The 23,394-nt window shown below is 42.5% G+C and overlaps 1 pseudogene across 1 annotated transcript; it reads left to right on the top strand.

The window, feature by feature from the left end:
* Positions 1-118: 118 nt before the first annotated feature.
* On the top strand, positions 119-7,151 carry LOC146672973 (endoplasmic reticulum chaperone BiP-like; annotated as a pseudogene). The gene is made up of 8 exons (XR_014910402.1): positions 119-282; positions 375-605; positions 702-839; positions 5,230-5,369; positions 5,446-5,836; positions 5,925-6,161; positions 6,253-6,420; positions 6,555-7,151. The product of XR_014910402.1 is annotated as an endoplasmic reticulum chaperone BiP-like (transcript).
* Positions 7,152-23,394: the final 16,243 nt, after the last annotated feature.

Here is a 23,394-nt window from a genome sequence, read left to right as displayed (position 1 = left end):
AAGTCTAATGTTTATCAGTACATTACAGGAAATAAAAAATTTATCACAATATGCTAATTTTTGAGAAGGACCTGTAGACCGCTTATTGTTCTCAAGGCCATGTTGATTCATGTTGTAATTCTTTTCTGCATTTCTCCTTGTAGATTGGAGAACAAACAAACAAAGATGGAGCTGTTGTGGGTTGTGATGTTGTTAGTCTGCACAGTCTTTGGTGCCGCCGATTACAAAAGGATAACTGGGAAGACTGTGATTGGGATTGATCTGGGGACCACATACTCATGTTAAGTCACTTCAGGCTCTTTAAATAATGGAATGATGTCTCTGTGGAAAAATAATATGGGATTCAGACTGAATTCAAACTGTTTCCTTGCAGTGTTGGAGTGTTCAAGAATGGGCGTGTGGAGATTATTCCCAATGACCAGGGAAACCGAATCACCCCCTCCTACGTGGCCTTCACCAGTGAAGGTGAGCGTCTGATTGGTGATGCTGCCAAGAATCAGCTGACCTCTAACCCTGAGAACACTATTTTTGATGCAAAGAGGCTGATTGGTCGCACATGGGGTGACTGGTCTGTGCAGGAGGACATGAAGTACCTGCCCTTCAAGGTGAGCTTTCAAGCTGAAAATAAAACTTGTTGGTTCTTTGGGTCATGTTTGAGCTAAATCCTTGTTAAATTAATATTGATGTATATTCCTGTGAAGGTTACTGAGAAGAAGAGGAAGCCCCATATCCAGGTTGACATTGGTGGTGGCCAGGTTAAGACCTTTGCTCCTGAGGAGGTTTGTGCTATGGTGCTGACTAAGATGAAGGAGACTGCTGAAGCTTACCTTGGCGAGAAGGTACAAAAATGTCAGAGATTCTAAATAAGTGAAGATGCAAATCTTAATTAACCCCTTTATGGGCTAATTAAGAGCGATAAGAGCGGGCACGCTCCATTTAGCTTAACTATTTTTAAATCCCGGTAGCACTGCAATTAGATAAGCGAGCGCAATGGGTTTTTTTTTCACATAAGATAAGAGAGAGATAAGATAAAACTTTACTAATCCCTCGGGTGGGTTCGTAATATGAGACTGGAGGAGTTGTACTTACATCTTATGCATTCAACTTGTCCTCGGTCTCCTTCCAAATATTGCTTTGCAAAGATTGCAAGCACTTGCAGCAATAAAACCTTATATTTCAGAAACACGTTTTAAGATAAGATAAGATAAGATAAGATAAGATAAGATAAGATAAGATAACCTTTATTAGTCCCACACGTGGGAAATTTGTTTTGTCACAGCAGGAAGTGGACAGTGCAAAAGTTATGAAGCAAAAATTAGAATACGATAAGAATAAATACAGTACACAGCTGTACAGAATAGAATAAAATAATATACTATATACAGTAGAATAAAATAGAATAAAAATATACAATAAGATAAAAATAGAATACAAATGCTATATACAACTGAGTAAAAATACAACGATGCCAGAAAAGATTATTGCACTTAGTGTTATTGCACATGTGTGGATGTGTGTGTTTGTTCAGTTAAAGTCTTTGTTGTGGAGTCTGACAGCAGTGGGGAGGAAAGACCTGCGAAATCTCTCCGTCCCACACCGTGGGTGCCGCAGTCTCCCACTGAAGGAGCTGCTCAGTGCTGTCACAGTCTGCTGCATGGGGTGGGAGATGTTGTCCAACAGGGATGACAGCTTAGCCACCATTCTCCTGTCACTCACCACCTCCACTGGGTCCATAGGGCATCCTAGAACAGAGCTGGCCCTTCGGATCACCCTGTTCAGTCTCTTCCTGTCCCCAGCAGAGATGCTGCCGCCCCAGCAGACCACACCATAAAAGATAGCAGAAGCCACCACAGAGTCATAGAAGGTCTTCAGGAGTGGGCCCTCCACTCCAAATGACCTGAGTCTCCGCAGCAAGTACAGCCTGCTCTGCCCTTTCCTGTAGAGGGCGTCTGAGTTATGAGTCCAGTCCAGTCTATTGTTCAGATGAACACCAAGGTACCTGTAGCTGACCACAGCCTCAATGTCCATACCCTGGATGTTCAGTGGTTGCAGTGGAGAATGCTTGTGCCTGCGGAAGTCTACCACCAGTTCCTTGGTTTTACTGGCATTGATCTGGAGGTAGTTCAGCTGGCACCAGTCCACAAAGTCTTGGGTCAGACCTCTGTACTCCTTGTCGTCCCCATCAGTGATGAGGCCGACTATTGCAGAGTCATCAGAGAACTTCTGCAGGAAGCACTGGGTGGAGTTGTGGGAGAAGTCTGCAGTGTAGATGGTGAAGAGGAACGGAGCCAGAACCGTTCCCTGTGGGGCCCCCGTACTGCAGACGACCCTGTCCGACACACAGCCCTGAGTCCTCACATACTGTGGTCGGTCGGTGAGGTAGTCCAAAATCCAGGTAGTGAGGTGATGGTCCACTCCAGAGTTCTCCAGCTTGTCCTTCAGAACCGAGGGAAGAATGGTGTTGAAGGCACTGGAGAAATCAAAGAACATGATTCTCACAGTGCTTCCAGCGGTCTCCAGGTGAGCGAGGGAACGATGTAGGAGGTGAATGACGGCATCATCCGCTCCGATGCCAGGCTGGTAGGCAAACTGAAGTGGGTCCAGTGATGAGCTTGTTAGGCGCCGAAGCTGAGCCAGGACCAACCGCTCCAGGGTCTTCATCAGGTGGGATGTCAGAGCCACCGGCCTATAGCTGTTGAGGTCCTTGGGGCGTGAAGTCTTTGGCACTGGAACAACACAGGAGGTTTTCCAGAGCTGTGGGACTCTTCCCAACCTCAGGCTCAGGTTGAAGAGGTGCTCCATCACCCCACACAGTTGGTCCGCGCAGGACCTGACGACCCTCGAGCTGATGCCATCTGGACCCGCTGCCTTCTTGCCATTAATCCTCCTCAGTTCCCTCCTAACCTGGGTGGTTGAGAGAGACAGGCTGGAGCCTTGTGTTGAGTGTGTATTGGATGCTGTTGTTGGGGGTGGGGGGGAGTGAGCAGGGTGAATAGAGGAGGTGTGAAGTGTCTGAGGTGGAACAGCACCAGTGGGGGTGGGTGAGTCTGCAGCCGATGTTGCAGACTGCCTCATGGCTGAGTCAAATCTGTTGAAGAAATGATTCAGTTCATTTGCCCATCTCACATCCCTCCCAGGCAGAGAGTTCTGCTGTTTGTGGCCCGAGATGGTTCTGAGGCCTCTCCAGACTTCACCAACGTTGTTTTGCTGAAGCTGTTTCTCCATCTTCTGCCTGTAGCTGTCCTTCCCATTCCTTATCAGTCCCCTCAACTCTCTCTGCACCCTTTTCAACTCCTCTTTGTCTTTGGATTTGAAGGCCCTCCTCTTCTGCTTGAGGACAGCTTTAATTTCTGGGGTAATCCAAGGTTTGTTGTTGGAGAAACACCGTACAGTCCTGGTAGGTACGGTGTTATCCACACAGAAATTAATATAGTCAGTAATGCATGTAGTAAGGCCGTCGATGTCCTCTCCGTGGTCGTCACAGATCACCTCCCACACAGTCGACTCAAAACAGTCCTTAAGAGCCTCCTCACTCTCCTCTGACCATCTCTGCACTGTGCGGGTGGCTGGTGGCTCCCTGCGCACTAAGGGCTCATACACAGGGACAAGGTGCACCAGGTTGTGGTCAGATTTGCCCAGTGGAGGGAGAGGTGATGAACTGTATGCCTCTTCTGCATTGGCATACAGTAAGTCCAGTGTTTTATTGTCTCTGGTTGAGCAGGTAACATACTGGGTGAAGGTGGGCAGTGTGGAGTCCAGTGAGGCATGATTGAAGTCCCCTGATATTATGAGAAGGGCTCTCGGTGATTGTGTTTGCAGTCTGCTGACCACAGAGTGGAGAGAGTCACAGGCTGCATCCGCGTTGGCCGAGGGGGGGACATACGCTGTTATCGCGATAACATGCGAGAATTCCCGGGGCAGATAGTACGGACGCATGCTAACGGCTAACAGCTCAATGTCTCTGCTGCAGAGTTGTTCTTTCACAGTGATGTGCCCAGGGTTACACCATCTGTCGTTCACAAACACTGTCAGTCCCCCTCCTTTCCTCTTACCGCTGTCTCTGGTCCTGTCCGCTCGCAGCAGCTGGAATCCCGGTAGTGTCACGCTCGTGTCCGGAGTTAGCGGTGTTAGCCACGACTCCGTAAGCATCATGATGCTACATTGCTGGTATTCCCTCTGTGACCAGGTTAGCGACGTGAGCTCATCCATCTTATTGGGTAAAGATCTTACGTTTCCAATAATTACAGAAGGAAGAGATGGTCGATAACGTCTCCTTCTCGGGCGACGGCGCTCCTTCCCAGCACGACACCCCCGTCTTTTCCTCCTCAGCTCGCTGGGAATGTCGGGTCTGTCCGCCGGCAGTACCGCTGCAGGACGCAGCGCTAACAGCTGATCCTTACTGTAAACAAAGGATCGCTGCTCTGGGTCCCCAGACACGGGTGAAAAAAGTAGAAATAAACTAAGAAAAACGACCAGAACTAGCACAAAACGGTAGTTTGCTGATCCGATCAGCTGTTCATAGCACTTCCCATTTTGGAATAGACATGATTGCCAATTATCGCATGTCCGCCATCCCCTGCCCAAAATCAGAAGTGATGCCATATTTTGTGGGTAATGTAGTTTTTCCCTTTAAGACCGTTATAGGCCTATACTGGTGATTTTAAAAGTTATGTTTGACTTTATGCTTTTTTGTTTAGTTTCTGGGATGCTTAGACCTCAAATTGCACTGTTGGAAATAGTTTTTTTTGATGAACATGCTGTTTGTTTTGCAAATTTGAAATGTAATATTTAATTCAGATTTTCCCCACAGTATTTAAAAGTTGGTGTATCTCAAAAATAAAACTATGAAGACCCTCAAAATAAATTTCCTGTGGTTGGAAACTACTTTGTGCAACTTTATTGTATTTACAGTTTTGAGGGATAATGCTCTTAAATTTCTCTCACTAGAAATATATGTAAAAAAAAAATCAATAATTTAAATTTCTTTGTAGTTCATTGCAATGTTTTGCAATTCTTTTTAGTTACTATGGACTTAATGCATTTGTGTCATTAAATTTGCTATATAATGATTGTATTGATGTATAGCAACTTGAAATTCTCCCAAAAATGGCATTACAGCATATAAAAATATGAAGATAAGCTGTGGCGGACTTGGTTCTATGGTAGGTCTTAAAGGGTTAAAGAGTTAAATGGTCTATCATGAAATCTGACTTTATCGTTTTTCCTTAGGTCACACATGCTGTGGTCACTGTCCCCACATATTTCAATGATGCCCAGCGCCTGGCCACTAAGGATGCTGGTACCATTGCTGGTCTGAATGTTGTGCGAATCATCAATGAGCCATAAGCATCCAGTCAAAAATGAATTTGGTCATCTGCAATTTGAAACTGCAAAACAATGTCCCTGCCCTCCCATTGAAAAATAAATTCTTACTGTATTCTTTAGAACTGCTGCTGGTATTGCTTATGGCCTGGACAAGAAGGATGGAGTGAAGAACATTCTTGTCTTCGATCTGGGCGGTGGCAGCTTTGATGTTTCTATTCTGACCATTGACAATGGTGCATTCCAAGTAATAGCCACCAATGGTGACACTCATCTGGGAGGTGAGGACTTTGACCAGCGTATCATGGAGCACTTCATCGAGCTGTACAAGAAGAAGACTGGCAAAGATGTGCGCAAAGACAACCGTGCTGTGCAGAAGCTGCGTCGTGAGGTCGAGAAGGCCAAGAGGGCGCTATCTGCCCGGCACCAAACACACATTGAGATCGAGTACTTCTTTAAAGGACAAGACTTCTCTGAGACCCTGACTCGTGCCAAGTTTGAGGAGCTGAACATGGTAAGATATTAATTTGGTTAATTAATTCAAACCCTTTTGGAAAAGCGGTTGAACAAGCTTTTTAACTTGTGTGTTCTTTAAAACCCAGGACCTGTTCCGGTCCACCCTGAAGCCTGTACAGAAAGTGCTGGAAGATGCTGAATTGAAGAAGTCTGACATTCATGAGATTGTCCTGGTTGGAGGCTCCACTGTATCCCCAAAATCCAGCAGCTGGTGAAGGAGTTTTTCAATGGCAAAGAGCCATGTAGAGGCATTAACCCTGATGAGGCTGTGGCATACGGAACTGCTGTGCAGGCTGGTGTGCTTTCTGGAGAGGAGGACACTGGTGAATAATGACTCTTACAAATATTTTATTAAATAGGGTTGAGCTTTCAAATGTGATCAAATGTTTAGTAAACCTTTTCCCTCACTTGCAGGTAATGTGCTTCTTATGGATGTGTGCCCCATGACCCTTGGTGTTGAGACTGTTGAAGGAGTAATGACCAAGCTGATCCCCAGGAACACAGTGGTGCCCATCAAAGAAGCCCAGATGTTTACTACACCCTCTGATAGCCAGACAACTGTCGCCATCAAAGTCTATGAAGGTAAGAGCTTGGATGTTGTTTTTTTAAAGTTGCCAAATAGTGTTTTTATAAAAAAGAATCCAATGACAAGAAATGTGTGACACTGGAATTTAACGTTCCACAAGTCTAATTGTGACTGTTTTTCTTTTTCTTAGGTGAGCATCCTTTGACCAAAGACAACCATTTCCTGGCTACCTTTGACCTGACTGGCATCCCTCCTGCTCCTCGTGGTATACCGCAGATTGAAGTCACCTTTGAGATTAATATCAATGGCATTTTATGTGTCGCTGCTGAGGACAAGGCCACAGGCAACAAGAACGAGATCATAACTGACCAGAACTGGCTGACACCTGAGGACATCAAACACATGGTGAACGACGCCGAGCACTTTGCTGAAGAAGACAAGAAGCTGAAGGAGAGGATCAATGCTCACAATGAGCTGGAAGGCTACGCATACTCCCTGAAGAACCAGATTGAATCCATTGAGAAGGTAGTGGAGGAGAAGATTGAATGGTTGGAGTCCCACCAAGATGCTGACCTGGATGACTTCCAGACCAAGAAGAAGGAGCTTGAGGAAGTGGTTCAGTCCATTATCAGTAAGATCTGTGGTAGTGCAGGTGGTCCATCAGCAGACGGCAGTAAGCAAAACGAGAAGGATGAGTTGTAGGTAGGTTTGAAGTCTTAACACTCCTTGGCCCTCTGGCATGTTGGTGTACATATTGGACTGATGGGACTGAAATTGGGACAGAAGTGGTTGGTGTCAAGGTTCGAATTTGAGGAAGAGACAAACGACTGCATGGTCTCTCAGTAGATGTCAGAATAGTGATTTTATTATACATATGTACATATGGGGAAGATGAGCGTCACAAGTCTTCACGAGCAAATCTCCCCAGAACAACCCTAACACAAGGCTTTTATTGCAATGATGACGTCAAATCACCTGATAAGTATCAGTCAGTTCACCCTTCTATGTCCTTGTATGGCTAAGAACAACAACATGTTCCAGATGTTTCCACTCCTCTGTATTCTGGGAACATAACCAATAGTGTGTAGAATGTGTAGTTGTGTGAGAGTGTCCGTTTCCGGCCAACAAAAGTTCACCGTGTCCTCATATGACTTTACTGCGGGCTGACTGGACCCCCAGCTAAACTGGTGCTCTACTAACTGATAGAGTATTGTGATACATGATAATATTGATGATAAGCTGATGCGGACTAATGAAGTAATAATGAAATAATGACAGTGCTTTATGAATGCTATACAGTGACAGTAAAATAAGATGTTTTCCACAATAACTCCCCCTTTTTGTGCTGGCTTACCCAGCACAACCAATACGTCACAGCACTTATCAACCCCAACATCCTCATTAGTTTCTAATTTTCCCCACAATTTCATGATCCCTGTTCCCAGGCTCTTTTACTTTTACTTTAAGCTTTGTGATAAAAATATGAGGTTATAAGAATGAGAGTATAAACTTCTGAGTATAAAAATATGTGGTTAACATACAAAACTATTACGATTCCTTTAAACTATCAATTACTTCAGACTAGAGCCCTAGCCTATTAGAAGCCTGGAATGAATTAATCAAATGCTGCTTGGTGCGACGTTCCTCTTCATTCTTCAACCTCAGGGGTTAGACAACCCTTCAGTCGTGGCACAGATCAGGGGATTATTCTGCCCCGATTTCAAACAACGATCTGTGTATCCTCAGGTCCTCGAACCTCCAGGAAAAGAAACCGGAATGTGTCCCCCTTTAGCCCCAGAGCCTCTCGAACCTCGTTGGTCTGGTGTTCCTGGATTTCCGCCAACCCCTTCATGGTTATTGCTGTGTTTATGGGATCCATCCTTTTGAGGTGACTACCTGGAGCCCAAACGTCATGACCCTTGGACCCAGTTGATGTCTCGGCAGTCACTGTGTCTATCTCTGCTGCGAAGAATCCTCGCCTATCTGTGACCTCATCTGGTGTCTGTTCCTTTCTCTGCAAGAGACAGAAAACCAACACATCTCCCTCGCTGGCTCTCCTAACCTAATGTTGTTGACTTTGTTCATTCCAATCCTATGCCATGCCTATGTGTGTATAAAAGTGACCAACAGACCTCCAACCAATTGGGCATTTTTAATTCTAACTTAAGTTTAAGTCTAGTACTCAGTTTCTGATCATCTAATCATGCTTCTCACTGGTTCCCTAAATTGTCCAAAAACCTTTAATTTTGCCATACCTAAATCATTAAACCACAAATGAAATCATAGACCCCTGATATAGCATTTTGCCTTATGAAGCTGAACACAATTCTATAATGAGCAACAACCTGCAATATGTACCAAAAATCTTCATAGTCACACCTGCAATTAAAGATCGGATGCATTTTATATCTGTTTTAATTCTTCCTTATATAGAACCTCCTCAGTTTCAGGTTAGTTTTAATTAGTCTCCGTTAATAGTTCTAGTTGTATTTGCAATCTCCCTACTGCAAACTGCACAAGAACATTACACTTCCTCTCTAAGACACTCTCCCGCCAACCAGTAACCCTGTGTAAAAACATTAGTCAGCAGTTACCTGTTAACCTCCTTTAACTCCCAGTTCACCTACAAAGCAAATCTGTTAAATCAGACAGCTTATTTACCCCCTGTAAATCATAAGAGTAATAAAAGATTCAGCACAACAGACAAGTATCATGTTCAGATTCTCTCCAATCATTAAATCACTACTATTGCCGCAATCTGTTTTATTCACACTTTGGGCAATGTTACTCCCCTTGTTTATCACTCAGAGCCCCCTAATGGCCAGTTAGTGAGCTCTACGACAAACTGTCCCCAAATTTGTTATTTGTTATTATTACTTGTTTTACTATTAATCTTTTGTTTTCATGTCACTTGTCTGTTTTCTACTGCACCCTCCTCACGCATTCTTAACAAAAGCAAAGCAAACATTAGCAGCACATTGACCGCAGTCAGCCATCTACCTACCAGAGATGCTATAAAAGATTTCCTGTAAAAAGAATCACACTGTTTTCAAGACAGGATGTGTCTCCCGCCGTTTAATCGCCTTACCAAATCATAACCCATAAACACCGTTTCTTCACACATAAGCCCAGAAATCCTGTAGTAGGAAAACATTATTGGCAAACATCAACCACTTGTCAACTTAAAAAGAGAGTGTTAACGCTGCGCAGGTGTGTACACACTTTCACATACACAGAAAGTAACATTTAAAAGTTAAATCGTCATGCAACCTCAGATGTCGCTGTCCTCTTTCTGCTCCTGTAGAAAGAAACACATAAATTCATCCACCCTTTTATCCTATCTAGGTGGAGGTGGTTAACCTTGAGTCGTGGTCAAGTCTTGTCATCTTTTACCAGTCAGTCCGTTTGTTTGTTGTATTTCCAGTCTTTCATCCATTCATCCATTCATCCATTTCTTTGCTGATAGTGAAACCTGTCGTCGCATTTAGTTTCCACACTCAGCAAAATGACGTCATTTCAAAAAGAAAACGAAGAACTTTAGCTTGGATTACATCGCTGCATCCTTTTTGGACAGGAACTTACTTTCTAATTGTCCCAGATAAGTGGCTTTCTCCTGAGCCCATTTTAATGTGGAGAAACTCACTTGCAACAATTTCCTCGACGACGTGTCGTACAGCGCTTTTAATTCCCGACGTGCAGATCTGCTTAAAGAAAAGAAATTCACAAACAAAAATCAGTGCACTGTTCAAAAAATAAAAATAAAATGAAAAATGACAAATAAAACTGAAAAACAAAAGAAAATAAAAATACAGAAGCCCGGTCTTAGGACTTGTCACAGAATATTCTTTCTCTTATAGGTGAGAAAACACCCGTACTTCAAAAACAAAAACAAAACAAAAAACAAAACAAAAATCTGCCAGTTTCACTCATTTAATTTCACTCATTTAAACTCTGGCTGCAGGATTCTGTTCACCCCTGCTATCATGTTCCCCAAAATACTAATTAAGTAGTCTATGTGTCAGTTCTCAACCCACTCAATAAACCAGACATGATGATGGTAACAGTATTACCTACTTAAAATTGTGTTTGATTGTAATTAGCTAATCCTACTGACTTTCATTACTCCATTGCATGTGTGTGTGTCGTCCTCAAATGGTCTCCCAATCAATTCACCCGTTGCCCTTCTGACCTTTTACCAGACCAGAGGCTGAATAAATGTTTTCATCACGAACCCCTACTAAGAGCTTAGTAAAAGAATGCACCTTAGTCTTTCTGAAAAACACACCCTGTTTAAACCTCCGAATTAAATTATATCTGTGCTGTCAATTATATTATTAATGCAATGGAGATGATGTTTTATTATTTAGCGCCATAGGTTGTGTCTTCGCTCTGACCCTCTCTTGTGGTCCCGAGATCTACTGCAAAGGGAACAAAACCCCATTTCCACTTTAATCAATTGAGTCGAAGCATATAAGCAATTACTCCTGCCTAAATTTCATCATAGCTAAATGTTACCCAGAAACAACTCCTGTGTGTTAACACTAACTTCACTTTAACCTCACATTTCCTATGTTATAACCTGTTTTGATATAACTCTTTTCATTTCATTTGGCTCCTTTTAATGTAACAATACATTCTAATTCTAGTTTATCAGACTTAACCAAAATCTATGCTTTCCTTCCTCTTTGGTCCGTCTTTAAGTTCAGTTAAAAGCTAAACAAATTTGAGGCCTTTTGCCTGGAATCAATGCTCTCATGTGTGTTTCTGGACTCTGTGTCTGTAAGCGCATGCAATCCTACAATGACTCATATCCTCCTCACAGTAGATTGGCCAATCATAGCGCTAGCCAAAAGCTCGTGACCCTCAAGAGATGAACTGAGCCACAACTCCTTTAAAGGCACAGAATGCAATATGTATATTAAAAAGAAATCATCTCTATTTCTAAGCTCTCCCCTTCATCCCAAAAATAAATCTATGTAATAACTGTATGTGTACGCCTACATTATAGCCACTACTTCTAGAAATCAAAAAGAAATCAAACCTATTCTCCTTCTTCAACCCTCACTAATTTTCCCTTTAACATTTGGCAGATTTCCTTTATTTTGACACCTACCCCCTTTAGCATTTGGGATTCTCCCAACAATATACTATAATCCCCATAATCTAACCCCACTCAATCAAACAGAAACTTTCTCTAGTAAAAGCAAATTGTTTGTCCAGATTTATTCAAACTGAGCTCCTTCATTTTTATTTTCCATAGGAAAATAGTCCCTTAGGTTTTGGACTGGATTGAATAGCTTTCTCCTCAGCCAGTTGTAATCTGGAAAGCCCACCTTATATTTGCTCTTCCCGAGAATTTGTGCTGTTATTCACTGTTGCAGGCCTGCTTAAAACAAAAATGAGAAAAAGAGAGCTGATTATTAGCTCATGAGAACACAAAACAAAATCACCTGACAGGTTTTTCTAAGTGCACTGTTACAAAAATAATGGGCCCCTTTCAAACATGACCATGTTTCCTAAAACTCCCTCTATTAAAAACAAAAAAAAAAACAACAATTCCACCCTAGCTGACAAAATCAGCCCATCACCACTACAACCTCAAACCCCCTAAAGACACAAGTATTGTCACCACATAATTCCACCTCCTCAATACACCGAAAGTCTAGTTAAAACCCCAAAGTCTAGTTAAAACCACACACTCTGCCCACAACACTCACATCACCCCCTTTATGCACTTTAACATGCCTAGATTCAACATACTCAAATGTTTTCATTAAACATTCACCCCATTCTATCACTCATACAAACAGCAAGCTGTGTTTTATTGCGCATGTTTGTGTTCTTAACCAAGTATAATCAATGTCTATGCAGTAATCATTATGAGCTTGTCCTTATAAGGTTAATGCATTTTCTGCTTGTGTATGTGAATTTGCATATGTTGCTTTTGGCAGTGTGTCAGACTCTTGCACCTCTTCTCCACTTAAGCCGTCAGTTTTCTTACCCCCAAATTTGCTAACCCAAATTTTCCTCAGCCACAAATTAGGGCCCCACATGTTAAGTCTATGGAAACATGGCGCTGTGAACAATTCAACCAGAAACTTGCCTTAACATATCCAGTCAAGTTAACCTATAGGTTCTTCCGACTGCTGCACGTGGAGAATTGATCCAGGTCTGTTTCGCCCCTGAAGAAACACAACTGGGACATTTTATTATCATCATGAGTACTTAAACTGCCCGTAAGTGTAAGCAGGTCTTCATTGCCAATCCTATATATTTTTGTTAATGTTCAGTGAGTGTAAGCTGCTTTCTTCATTGCCTCTATATGTTATAGTCAGAGTGAATTCATGCATCGTTTCACTGATTCCTTAATTCAAAACCATCTCACTTCTGATTCTTTATAAGAGTATAATTACACCTGTAACACTTTGAGTATGTGTGTATTCCATTCACTCATGTAATTGTCAGTTATTTTCTTTCTTTATTTTATCTTCTCCTGTTTACCTCTTTTAGTTTTCCGGTGGACATCTCTAAACACCATCACGAGTGCAGGCTTTCATTTCAATCTAATTATACCCCGTATTCTTACAGTCAAGCTTCACCTCACACAGGTTCCCGTCCTCTTCTCTCAGTGTCCATTTATTGTCCTGGATTCACCAGCACACAGTCCGTTTCTTCTCCGTTTCTCTTCAGTATTTCCTTCTGGATTAAGTCCCAGCCTGGCAAAATATCACGTTCAGTGTCATATCACACTGTTCTTACCAGCCTGCAGTCCACCGTGCATTGTCCATCACGTGGTTTCTTCTTCGCTGTTGATGCTTCAATCGTCTCTTTCACGATTCCTCCAAGCATGGCAAATCTGACAATCAGTGTCCAGTGCTTTCCCACCGTTCAACTGTCCAGCCTGTAACTCAGAGTGCATGTCAGTTTTGGTTTCAGGGTTAACAGTTCATTTGCACTGTTTTTGGCTGCTTGTAAATTCTTCTCAAGTTCACGATGTTCTATTGGTCTTCATCAGGAGATTAATTGTCCTTTGAGCTTCTTCTCAGGATGGGGACAAGTGGGAGGTCAAGCTGTAAAACTTTTTAAGCCAAAATCCGGCCTGTTTTCTCCCAATTATGTTACTCTACTGGTTTTGGCGCCGTACCCAAAATTCCAGGTTGAGAGAAGTCCACCGTTATTTATCCGTAACCTCCATTCGCTTCATGCCCATTCAAACTTAAAGAAACAGAAAAAAAAAAAAAAAACAGTTTCTGCACTTTCCTCAATATTAAATGGACGCACGCTGCCCCCCTCTCTCTCCTTCTCTCCTCATACACACACCGCGGGGTTAGAAGCCCCCCTCCTTGCAACTGCTTGAGACAGAGAGAGAGACACACTTTTCCTTTTTTTTTTTTTTACTTCGGTCTATCTGCACAGAGTTTACCTCATCTCTTTCCTTCTATGGGCATGCACACTTCCTGTCACACACACACACAGCCCCTCTCTCAGAGAGAGCAGAAAAGAGTTTTTCCTTTTTTCAACACTCAGGAGAAATTCAACAGACAATTTATACCACTATTTTACACTTTATTTACACACACCGGTAATTTATATTCTATTTACACACGGGCCCGTATAAACGTAAGAAAAACACCACATGCCAGACCAGCTTCTTTTCTCTATTTCTCTGCTGGTGTACCTAAACTTTTTGACTAATTTAAAAGCCTCTGTAGCCCAGGCCGCGCCTTTCTGATCAATTACACGCTTCGGGACCCGCCCTCCCGATCGCAGTCTAATTTCTAAGCTCTAATTGATTTATAACCATTTCCCGCAGCTGGGAAGGAGCTCCACCTCTGGCGCTAGTATCAAACCCACGCCTTCAGCTTTACTTAAAGCTCTCAGGCCAACGACGTTGGGTGGTCCTGGCCGGGTCCGCGACCCTGTCAGTCAATTAATGCAGTATTAAGGCAATCACTCGTAGATCACCTAGCTTTATTAACGGGTGTCCGAAGTCCCACGGAGAGCCACTCCGAGCTTAAAACCTAACCACGCGTCCGCGATTGGGGGTCAGCGCCACCTGCTGAACAGACTGCATTCCTAGGGGCCACGCCCCCGTCCTAATTAAATTTACTTATTTTAAAAGCCTCACTGTGGGTACCCTGCCCTCCAGTTTAATTACCTGAGACCCAAAACCGCGTTTTTACTGATCAATTAAACCACATACCCTACGCTACCGGGTGGGGTGATTGGCTGGCACCCAACCACCCCACATTTAAACCTTTAAACCTTTTAAACCGTATTGACTTAAACACATAACCTCTTAACTCAAAAGTTCACTTCAAATATTCCCCCTTAAGTTTTAACACTAATTACCCCAAAATCACCCCGGACAGAACAGAAGCTCCACTGAGTGAACATTTAATTTAGCTTGATTTCCAATTCAGCACCTTTGGAGATCCAACAACAGGCGGTGCTTACCTCTCATATTTCGGGGCCCATCACTCAGTCGACCTCCTGGCCGTCCGTCTGACACCACTAGACCGTCAGCCAAGGTCCATTAGACTCCCCTCAAACCGGTGTTTCGGCACCAAAATGTCAAGGTTCGAATTTGAGGAAGAGACAAACGACTGCATGGTCTCTCAGTAGATGTCAGAATAGTGATTTTATTATACATATGTACATATGGGGAAGATGAGCGTCACAAGTCTTCACGAGCAAATCTCCCCAGAACAACCCTAACACAAGGCTTTTATTGCAATGATGACGTCAAATCACCTGATAAGTATCAGTCAGTTCACCCTTCTATGTCCTTGTATGGCTAAGAACAACAACATGTTCCAGATGTTTCCACTCCTCTGTATTCTGGGAACATAACCAATAGTGTGTAGAATGTGTAGTTGTGTGAGAGTGTCCGTTTCCGGCCAACAAAAGTTCACCGTGTCCTCATATGACTTTACTGCGGGCTGACTGGACCCCCAGCTAAACTGGTGCTCTACTAACTGATAGAGTATTGTGATACATGATAATATTGATGATAAGCTGATGCGGACTAATGAAGTAATAATGAAATAATGACAGTGCTTTATGAATGCTATACAGTGACAGTAAAATAAGATGTTTTCCACAATATTGGGAAGGGGCTAACAATAACAAGTGACCATACTGAATGTAGCTGATGATAAAATGTTTGTGTGGGTTGCCATGACAACACCAGAAGCATGTCTGAGATTGTTGTATTGTTTTCTATTTGTTTTCCTGTATTTGGGACTCATGTTTGTGTACACTTACAGTAGAAAGAGATAATCTATGAGTCCAGTGATACATTTTTACAAAAAATGTTTCTGTTAAAAATGATTCCGAAGTAGTCACTTCCTGTGAGTCGCGGGAACTGGAAGTTGTGCGCCGGAGAGACAAGACAATGATAACACGGAACATGGAATCTACAACTTCTCTACTGCTGGTTTTACAAGGCGTACACAGTAAAAACATGCTGGCTAATTTGTTAAGCACTTGTGCACTTTGTGAAAAGTAATAACTGGTTGAGATGGATGTCATATGTGCTCTTAATATTATTTTACTTGTTTCTAGTTTTCACGGTGCTTCATGATTGTGAGAGGAATAAAAAAGAATTGTGGACATCAGTACGAAGCGTGGATTCTTTTGACCAGAGTTGATACACTGAATTTCCTGTAAGACTTTAAAATAAGTTTCAGTGTGTGGCTGTAACTCAGGTGATAGACCAGGTTGGTAGGTATCTTGCCCAAGATACTCATAGTCATTGGTAGGTATCTTGCCCAAGATACCCATGTTGCTAATGATTCATCTATGTGTGAAGGATAGATAATGATAAGATCAAGGGCGTAGATTTGGCATGGACAGAAAGGACATGTCCCCACCAATATCCAGCGATTATTGAATTGTCCCCACCTATAATTTGACCTCTTCGAGTAAAGAAAAACAAACCCGATAGAAAGAAAAAAAAAGATCTCATTCACCCAGCGGTGCAGAAAGAGTTAAATTACGTTCTCTACTGGAGTCCTACCTCATGTGACAAATATGGCCAATGTGATTGGCTGTGCCTTTCATGGCCATACATGCCAACACTCCCGATTTTTCTGGGAGAATCCTGAATTTCAATGCCCCTCCTGAAAATCTCCCAGAGCCGCCATTCTCCCCAATTTCTCCTGATTTTCCACCCGGACAACAAAATTGAAAAACCATATCCCAGGTTGGCAAGTATGTGCTAGGCTTTGGCCCACATCAGTCTAAAATTGTATGTAACCATGAATAACGTGATGCCATGTCCACCAAGAGAGACTGGACAGTATAGATGTAAAACAAATATGCCAGCAGTTTATCTCAGTTAATGAGAGGAGAAGGCATGTGTTTGGCTCCTTCACATAGTGGACATTGAGTTGTTGTGTGGGGCACCAGTAGTCCATGTCTGTTGCTGTAACAGTAGTTCATGTTTAGAATAAAAAATCCCAGCTCACTGATTTGATAGGGGCAATAGTGTGCCTATTGTGATCGTGGCTCAAGAGTTGGGCGTTTGTCTTTAATCAGAAGGTTGCCGGTTCGAGCCCCGGCTTGGACAGTCTCGGTCGTTGTGTCCGTGGGCAAGGACCCCCTGATGATCCTCTACCTAATCACATGAGCCAAGGTGTGAAAGCGGGTTTGGGACCTAATCAGTCAGGGTTTCGGGTGAGCTCATTGTGAAACCTGGCCCCACCCTATCATGTGATTTCCTGAGGTCAAATGGCCCAGGATGTGAGTGGGTGTTAAGGCGTCTGGTAAGGGATCTCAAAACTGGATTATAGATGGCAGACAGTTGGTGTCGTAAACCACCGCCTATTGACTATATATATATAGATATATATATAAAGCGTTATATAAATGCAATCCATTATTATTAATGTTTGTACTAACTTGGTTTTAAAGCCTTTACTTTAAAATAAACGCCGTTCAATAGTCAACCTTAATCTTACAGAGAATGTGATGATTTTGTGGATAATTAAAGTCAGTCATATATCCACAAACACAACAAGCTGAAAGTCAGTGATGCTGCTCGGTTTGCAGTCCTGAACATCACGGCACAAGCAGGATCCACTGCACTGTTAATGTTAGCTATGTTATATTGCTGCCTCTGTTCGGTGGTGTCGAGCCAAACGCACTTTAACGTGTGTTTGAACGAGCTGACGGTTCACTCGTTAAGCTGAAAGAAAGATGCTTTAATCACAGCAGTCACACATGTGTCCACTGTACCATCTGGGAACTCTTCTTGTTTAGCACTCGTAATAACACAAACACTAAATCCTCCTTCTCTTGTGCTGTTTTGTAGCAGTGAAAATGTATTTATAAGTTACACATGTTTTTGAATCCTGCAGCTTATCACACATTTGATTTCCATGTTTAACAACTGCAAGTGTCCAGAGTGAGGACAGACTGAGGGACCCACTGCTGCACATCATGTGTGAGGCTTTGCACCCCTGATGATCCACCAGGACAAACTCAGCAGTGTGTGAGGAAGAGGAGGAGGAAGAGCCAGCAGCAGCTGACAGATGCAGAGAATAGACAGACTGTTCCCTGTTTGTGAAGGACTGCTAGGAAAGTTTAACATAACTAATTGTCTGTCCTGAATCAGTCTTATTAGGTAATGTTCAAATAATTTTATGTTAAGTGACGCTGAAAAACTAGTTCATGCATTTATTACTTCCAGGCTGGACGACTGTAATTCATTATTATCAGGATGTCCTAAAAACTCCCTGAAAAGCCTTCAGTTAATCCAAAATGCTGTCAGGGACTAGAAAGAGAGAGCAGATTTCTCCTGCATTTCCACAAACGTAAGTATGCAGAATCTGGTAATGAGTCTTTCACATCACTATGGAGGAGTTTTGGTTGTGTATATTTTGCAGAATTGATTGAATTCAGCCACATTGGAGGTTTTTCAAGTTCATCCCAAATACACTTGATGTGATTCAGTCTGATTTAGACTTTGACTAGGAAACTCCAAAACCTTGATTTTATTTATTTGAGTCATTCAGAGTTGGACTTGCTGGTCTCTCTGCGTAACCTGAGTGCTCTTGAGTTTCAGGACATAAAATGATGTTTGAACATCCTCCTTCAGGATTTCTGAGAGCAGAATTCATGTTTTCCTGAAGCAGCAGAGCAGCCCAGACCATCACATCACATCTGACTGCTGCTGTGATGTTCTGTTTATGAAATGCTGTTAGTTTGATGTCTGATGTAGCGGGAGTCAAACCTTCCATAGAGTTCAGCTTTTGTCTCTTCAATCCAAAGAAAAGTTTTCCACAAGGATCATCCAGATGTTTGTGGCAGATGTGAGATGAGTGTTTGTGTTGTTTTTGCTGAGCAGTGGTGTTCTCCTTTTCTCTACTTAAAGATAAATACTAATTTTTCAACTGTCAATATTGGCTTTTTAGCAGAATTTCTGGGTCAACCTCATTTCACTATAATTTCCCAGTCAACCAGATCACAGACTTCAATTGTGGACAGATGGGATGTAATAGAACAGTCTAACTGATAATATCTTAAAGTTCACAGTCAATTATAAATCCATCACTTTTCAATGTCTTTGATGCCACCTGGTGAACTCTAAGTATTCTATTCAATTCAATTTTATTTATACAGCACCAAATCACAGCAACAGTCGCCTTAAGGCCCTTTATATCGTACAGTAGATCGTACAATAATAGATACATTACGGATTGCGACGGAACAGATCAATAGCAATAGCATTAATGAATACTATTGAAGACATTTCATCAGCAACACATAATAATAAATATACTATAGGGATATTCATTGATTTAAAAAAAGCTTTTGACACACTGCAACACTCCATCTTAATTTCCAAGTTAAGTACTTATGGTGTGAGAGGAATAGTGTTGAACTGGTTAAGCAGCTATTTAGATAATAGGTTTCAGTATGTGCAGTGTTTAGGCAATTCATCTGAAAGAATGAAAATAGAATGTGGGGTCCCTCAAGGTTATGTTTTAGGACCAAAACTTTTTAATTTATATATAAACAACACTTTTGTTGTGTGAAAAATGTTACATTTCATTTTGTTTGCAGGCGATACAAGTCTTTATTGTTCTGGAGAAAACTTGAAAGAATTGGTAAAATTATGGTTATTGAAATGAATGAGTTAACTTAAATTAAAAAAATAATTGAATTAAAAAATGGTTTTAAGTAAATGAGTTATCGCTGAATTTGGAAAAAACAAAGTTTATGATATTCAGAAACTGTCTAAAGGAGGAAGAGATAGTATCATCTATAGAGGGAGAATTAATTGAAAGAGTGACACAATTCCATTTTCTGGGTGTAATAGTGGATGACAAGTTAACATGGAAATCTCATATTGAACATGTTGGGAAAAAAATGTCTAAAAGTATTTATATCCTGGGTAATGTTAGATATAAATTAGATTACAAGACAATGCAAATATTATATTTTTCATTATTTCTACCTTACCTGAGTTATTGTGTTGAAGTATGGGGGAATACATATGTGACTAATATGAAACCATTATACTTATTACAGCTCCTTTTCATGCTTGGAAACAGTGTAACTTTAATTAAAAGGAAGGTTGTGTATAGGAAGTGAATTGCTGATGTACCATGTGTGAAACAAATATATATATATATATTTATATATATAAAATTCCCCACTCGCCCCTGTGGGCGGTCAATCCTTCAAGCTCGGGTCCTCTACCAGAGGCCTGGGAGCTTGAGGGTCCTGCACAGTTCCAGAAGATCGCAGGTCCTGTTCCTAGGACTGCGCTCTTCTGGACAGAGATCTCCAATGTTGTTCCCGGGATCTGCTGGAGCCACTCGCCTAGCTTGGGAGTCACTGCACCTAGTGCTCCGATTACCACGGGGACCACCGTCACCTTCACCCTCCACATCTTCTCGAGCTCTTCTCTGAGCCCTTGGTATTTCTCGAGCTTCGCGTGTTCCTTCTTCCTGATGTTGCTGTCATTCAGAATCGCTACATAGATCACTACCGCTGTCTTCTCATGTTTGTCTACCACCACTATGGTTAGCCACCACCATTTTGTCCGTCTGTATCTGGAAGTCCCACAGGATCTTAGCTCGGTCATTCTCCACCACCCTTGGGAGCGTCTCCCATTTTGACCTCGGCACTTCCAGGCCATATTCAGCACAGATGTTCCTGTACACTATGCCGGCCACTTGGTTATGGCGTTCCATGTATGCCCTGCCTGCTAGAATCTTGCACCCTGCTGTTATGTGCTGGATTGTCTCTGGCGCATTTTTACACATCCTGCACCTGGGGTCTTGCATGGTGTGATAGACCCCAGCCTCTATGGATCTTGTACTCAGAGCTTGTTCTTGTGCTGCCATGATTAGTGCCTCTGTGCTGTCTTTCAGTCCAGCTTTGTCCAGCCACTGGTAGGATTTCTGGATGTCAGCCACCTCCTCTATCTGCAGGTGGTACATACCGTGCAGGGGCCTGTCCTTCCATGATGGTTCCTCGCCTTACTCCAATTTCTTGGGTTTCTGCTGCCTGAGGTATTCACTGAGCACGCTGTCAGTTGGGGCCATCTTTGTGATGTATTCATGGATGTACGTTGTCTCATCCTGGACTGTGGTGCTGACACTCACCAGTCCCCGGCCCCCTTCCTTCCGCTTAGCGTACAGCCTCAGGGTGCTGGACTTGGGGTGAAACCCTCCATGCATGGTAAGGAGCTTTCTTGTCTTGATGTCAGTGGCTTTTATCTCCTCCATTGGCCAGCCTATTACCCCAGCAGGGTACCTGATCACGGGCAGGGCATAGGTGTTGTTGGAATCTCCCAATTCTTTTAATCTTTGGGCTGAAGGAAGGACAATACTCGGTGTATAAATGCTCAATCAACAATCATTTATTTTCATACAATTCAATACTTAAGAGCATTTAGAACCATCATGATGGGGAGACCTGCCTACAGAGGGTCACAGCAAGTCTCAAAATGGTGACGGATTTCACAGCCTCTTATAGCTCCTAGCGGCCCCCACCTAGTCGTAAAAGCCTAAACATTCACATTCTTTCTCTCTTACGGCGCCTAAATTATGACCTCGGCTCCCTGTCTTTCTGCTCTCTGTAAAGGTGGGGGTATGGAATGTGGTCTGTCTCTTCTATTATCGGCACAAGGTCCTCTGCACACAACATTCTCTTCATGACTCAGCAGTATGAAATGTCAAGAAACAGTGTAAGACATTCAACAGTGTCGAGTAATACAGGTCAATCCAATAGATCTAATGATTTTCACACTCTTTTAAGTCAGAAGTATAATGCAAACTAAAACTACATACTGATCACACACTCTATATTAAAGGGTATAATATGATCTACAGCAGTATCATAATTCAACTACTTTGATTACATATATAAGGTAACATATGATAACAGAATAATCTCACAGTGTTGATAGCCCGGATCTTGTTCTTACCATTCAGCTGACTCCTCAGGACTTGCCTGACCCTCAGGTATATAGTTCTTGGCATTCCAGTATCCAGCTGTGGGGCATTGAGTCATAGGCCTTCTTGTAATCAATCTAGGCAGTGCACAGGTTGGTCAGTCTGGTCCTGCAGTCTCGGCTGACTGCTTGGTCTGTCAGTAGCTGGTGTTTTGTGCCTCTGGTATTCTTGCCCATCCCTTTCTGTGCCCCACTCATGTATTGACCCATGTGCCTTTTCATCTTAGCTGCTATGATGCCTGACAGGAGCGTCCACGTGGTGCTGAGGCAGGTTATTGGTCGGTAGTTGGAGGGGACCGGTCCCTTCTGGGGGTCCTTGAGGATCAGGACCGTCCAGCCTTCGGTTAGCCATTCCGGGTGTCTCTCGTCAACTAGCAGCTGGTTCATTTGTGCTGCCAGGCGCTCGTGCAGTGCAGTCAGCTTCTTCAGCTAGTAGGCGTGAACCATGTCAGGGCCTGGTGCTGTCCAACTCTTCATACTGGAGACCCTTTCTTGGATATCTGCCACTGTGATGGGTACTGGACCCTGTTCAGGGAGGTCTCTATCGTCTGCCCTCAGATCCAATAGCCACTGAGCATTGCCGTTATGAGTTGCGTCCTTCTCCCATATGCTCTTCCAGTATTGCTCCGTCTCCAGACTGGGCCCGTTCAGCAGTCTTTCTCAGCTGGGTGGTCCGAGGGGCCGCTTCAGCCTTCTATCTCCACTGGAGAGTCTGAGGGACCACTCCACCTTCTGTCTCCGCTGGATGGTATGAGGGACTGCTTCAGCCTTTGTTTGCCTACGCTGCAGCCTGCTTCCACTGGAGGTCAGATGAGCCCATCCAGCACCATCCTTGCCTGGTCCAGCCTCGTCTGGTCCTGCCTTGTCTTGTCCGGCAGTTGCTACACCGCCGTTAGATCCCGCTCGGCCTGTACCACCTCACCTTTGCCGGCCGCTCTCTAGGCCCCTAGCTGGACATTGTTACTGTGAAAGGTGGCCTCCTGAACGAGTTCGTTGCTGCGGCTGGCTTGGCGGTCGGCTTGGCGGTCGGCCTCCGGATCTGCTCTGCCACCGCCACTGCTTTCCGTGTGGTTTGTTCCCATACCTGGTTGGTCTTTTTTTCTCCGCCGCTGCATTCCGCGGTGGAGTTTATATACATATATATACACATACATATATATACATACATTATATATATATATATATATATATGTACATACATTATATATATATATATATATATATATATATATATATATATATATATATATATATATATATATACACATACATTATATATATATATATATATATATACATACATACATTATATATATATATATATATATACATACATTTTATATATATATATATATATATATATATATATATATATATATATATATATATATATACATATATATACATACATACATATACATATATATATATATATATATATATATATATATATATATATATATATATATATATATATATATAAGACATTGTGTATTTTTGTCAAAAGACATTCAGAAATAAGACAAGACTAGTTTCAATTGGTAAATTCAGTCTTTCT

This window comes from Rhamphochromis longiceps, linkage group LG3 (genome assembly GCF_057381845.1).
Source record: "Rhamphochromis longiceps isolate RC_006_pf linkage group LG3, R_longiceps_female_GT1.1, whole genome shotgun sequence".
Taxonomy (NCBI): domain Eukaryota; kingdom Metazoa; phylum Chordata; class Actinopteri; order Cichliformes; family Cichlidae; genus Rhamphochromis; species Rhamphochromis longiceps.
Note: the sequence above shows the minus strand (reverse complement) of the source record. Positions and strands in the feature narration are given on the sequence as shown.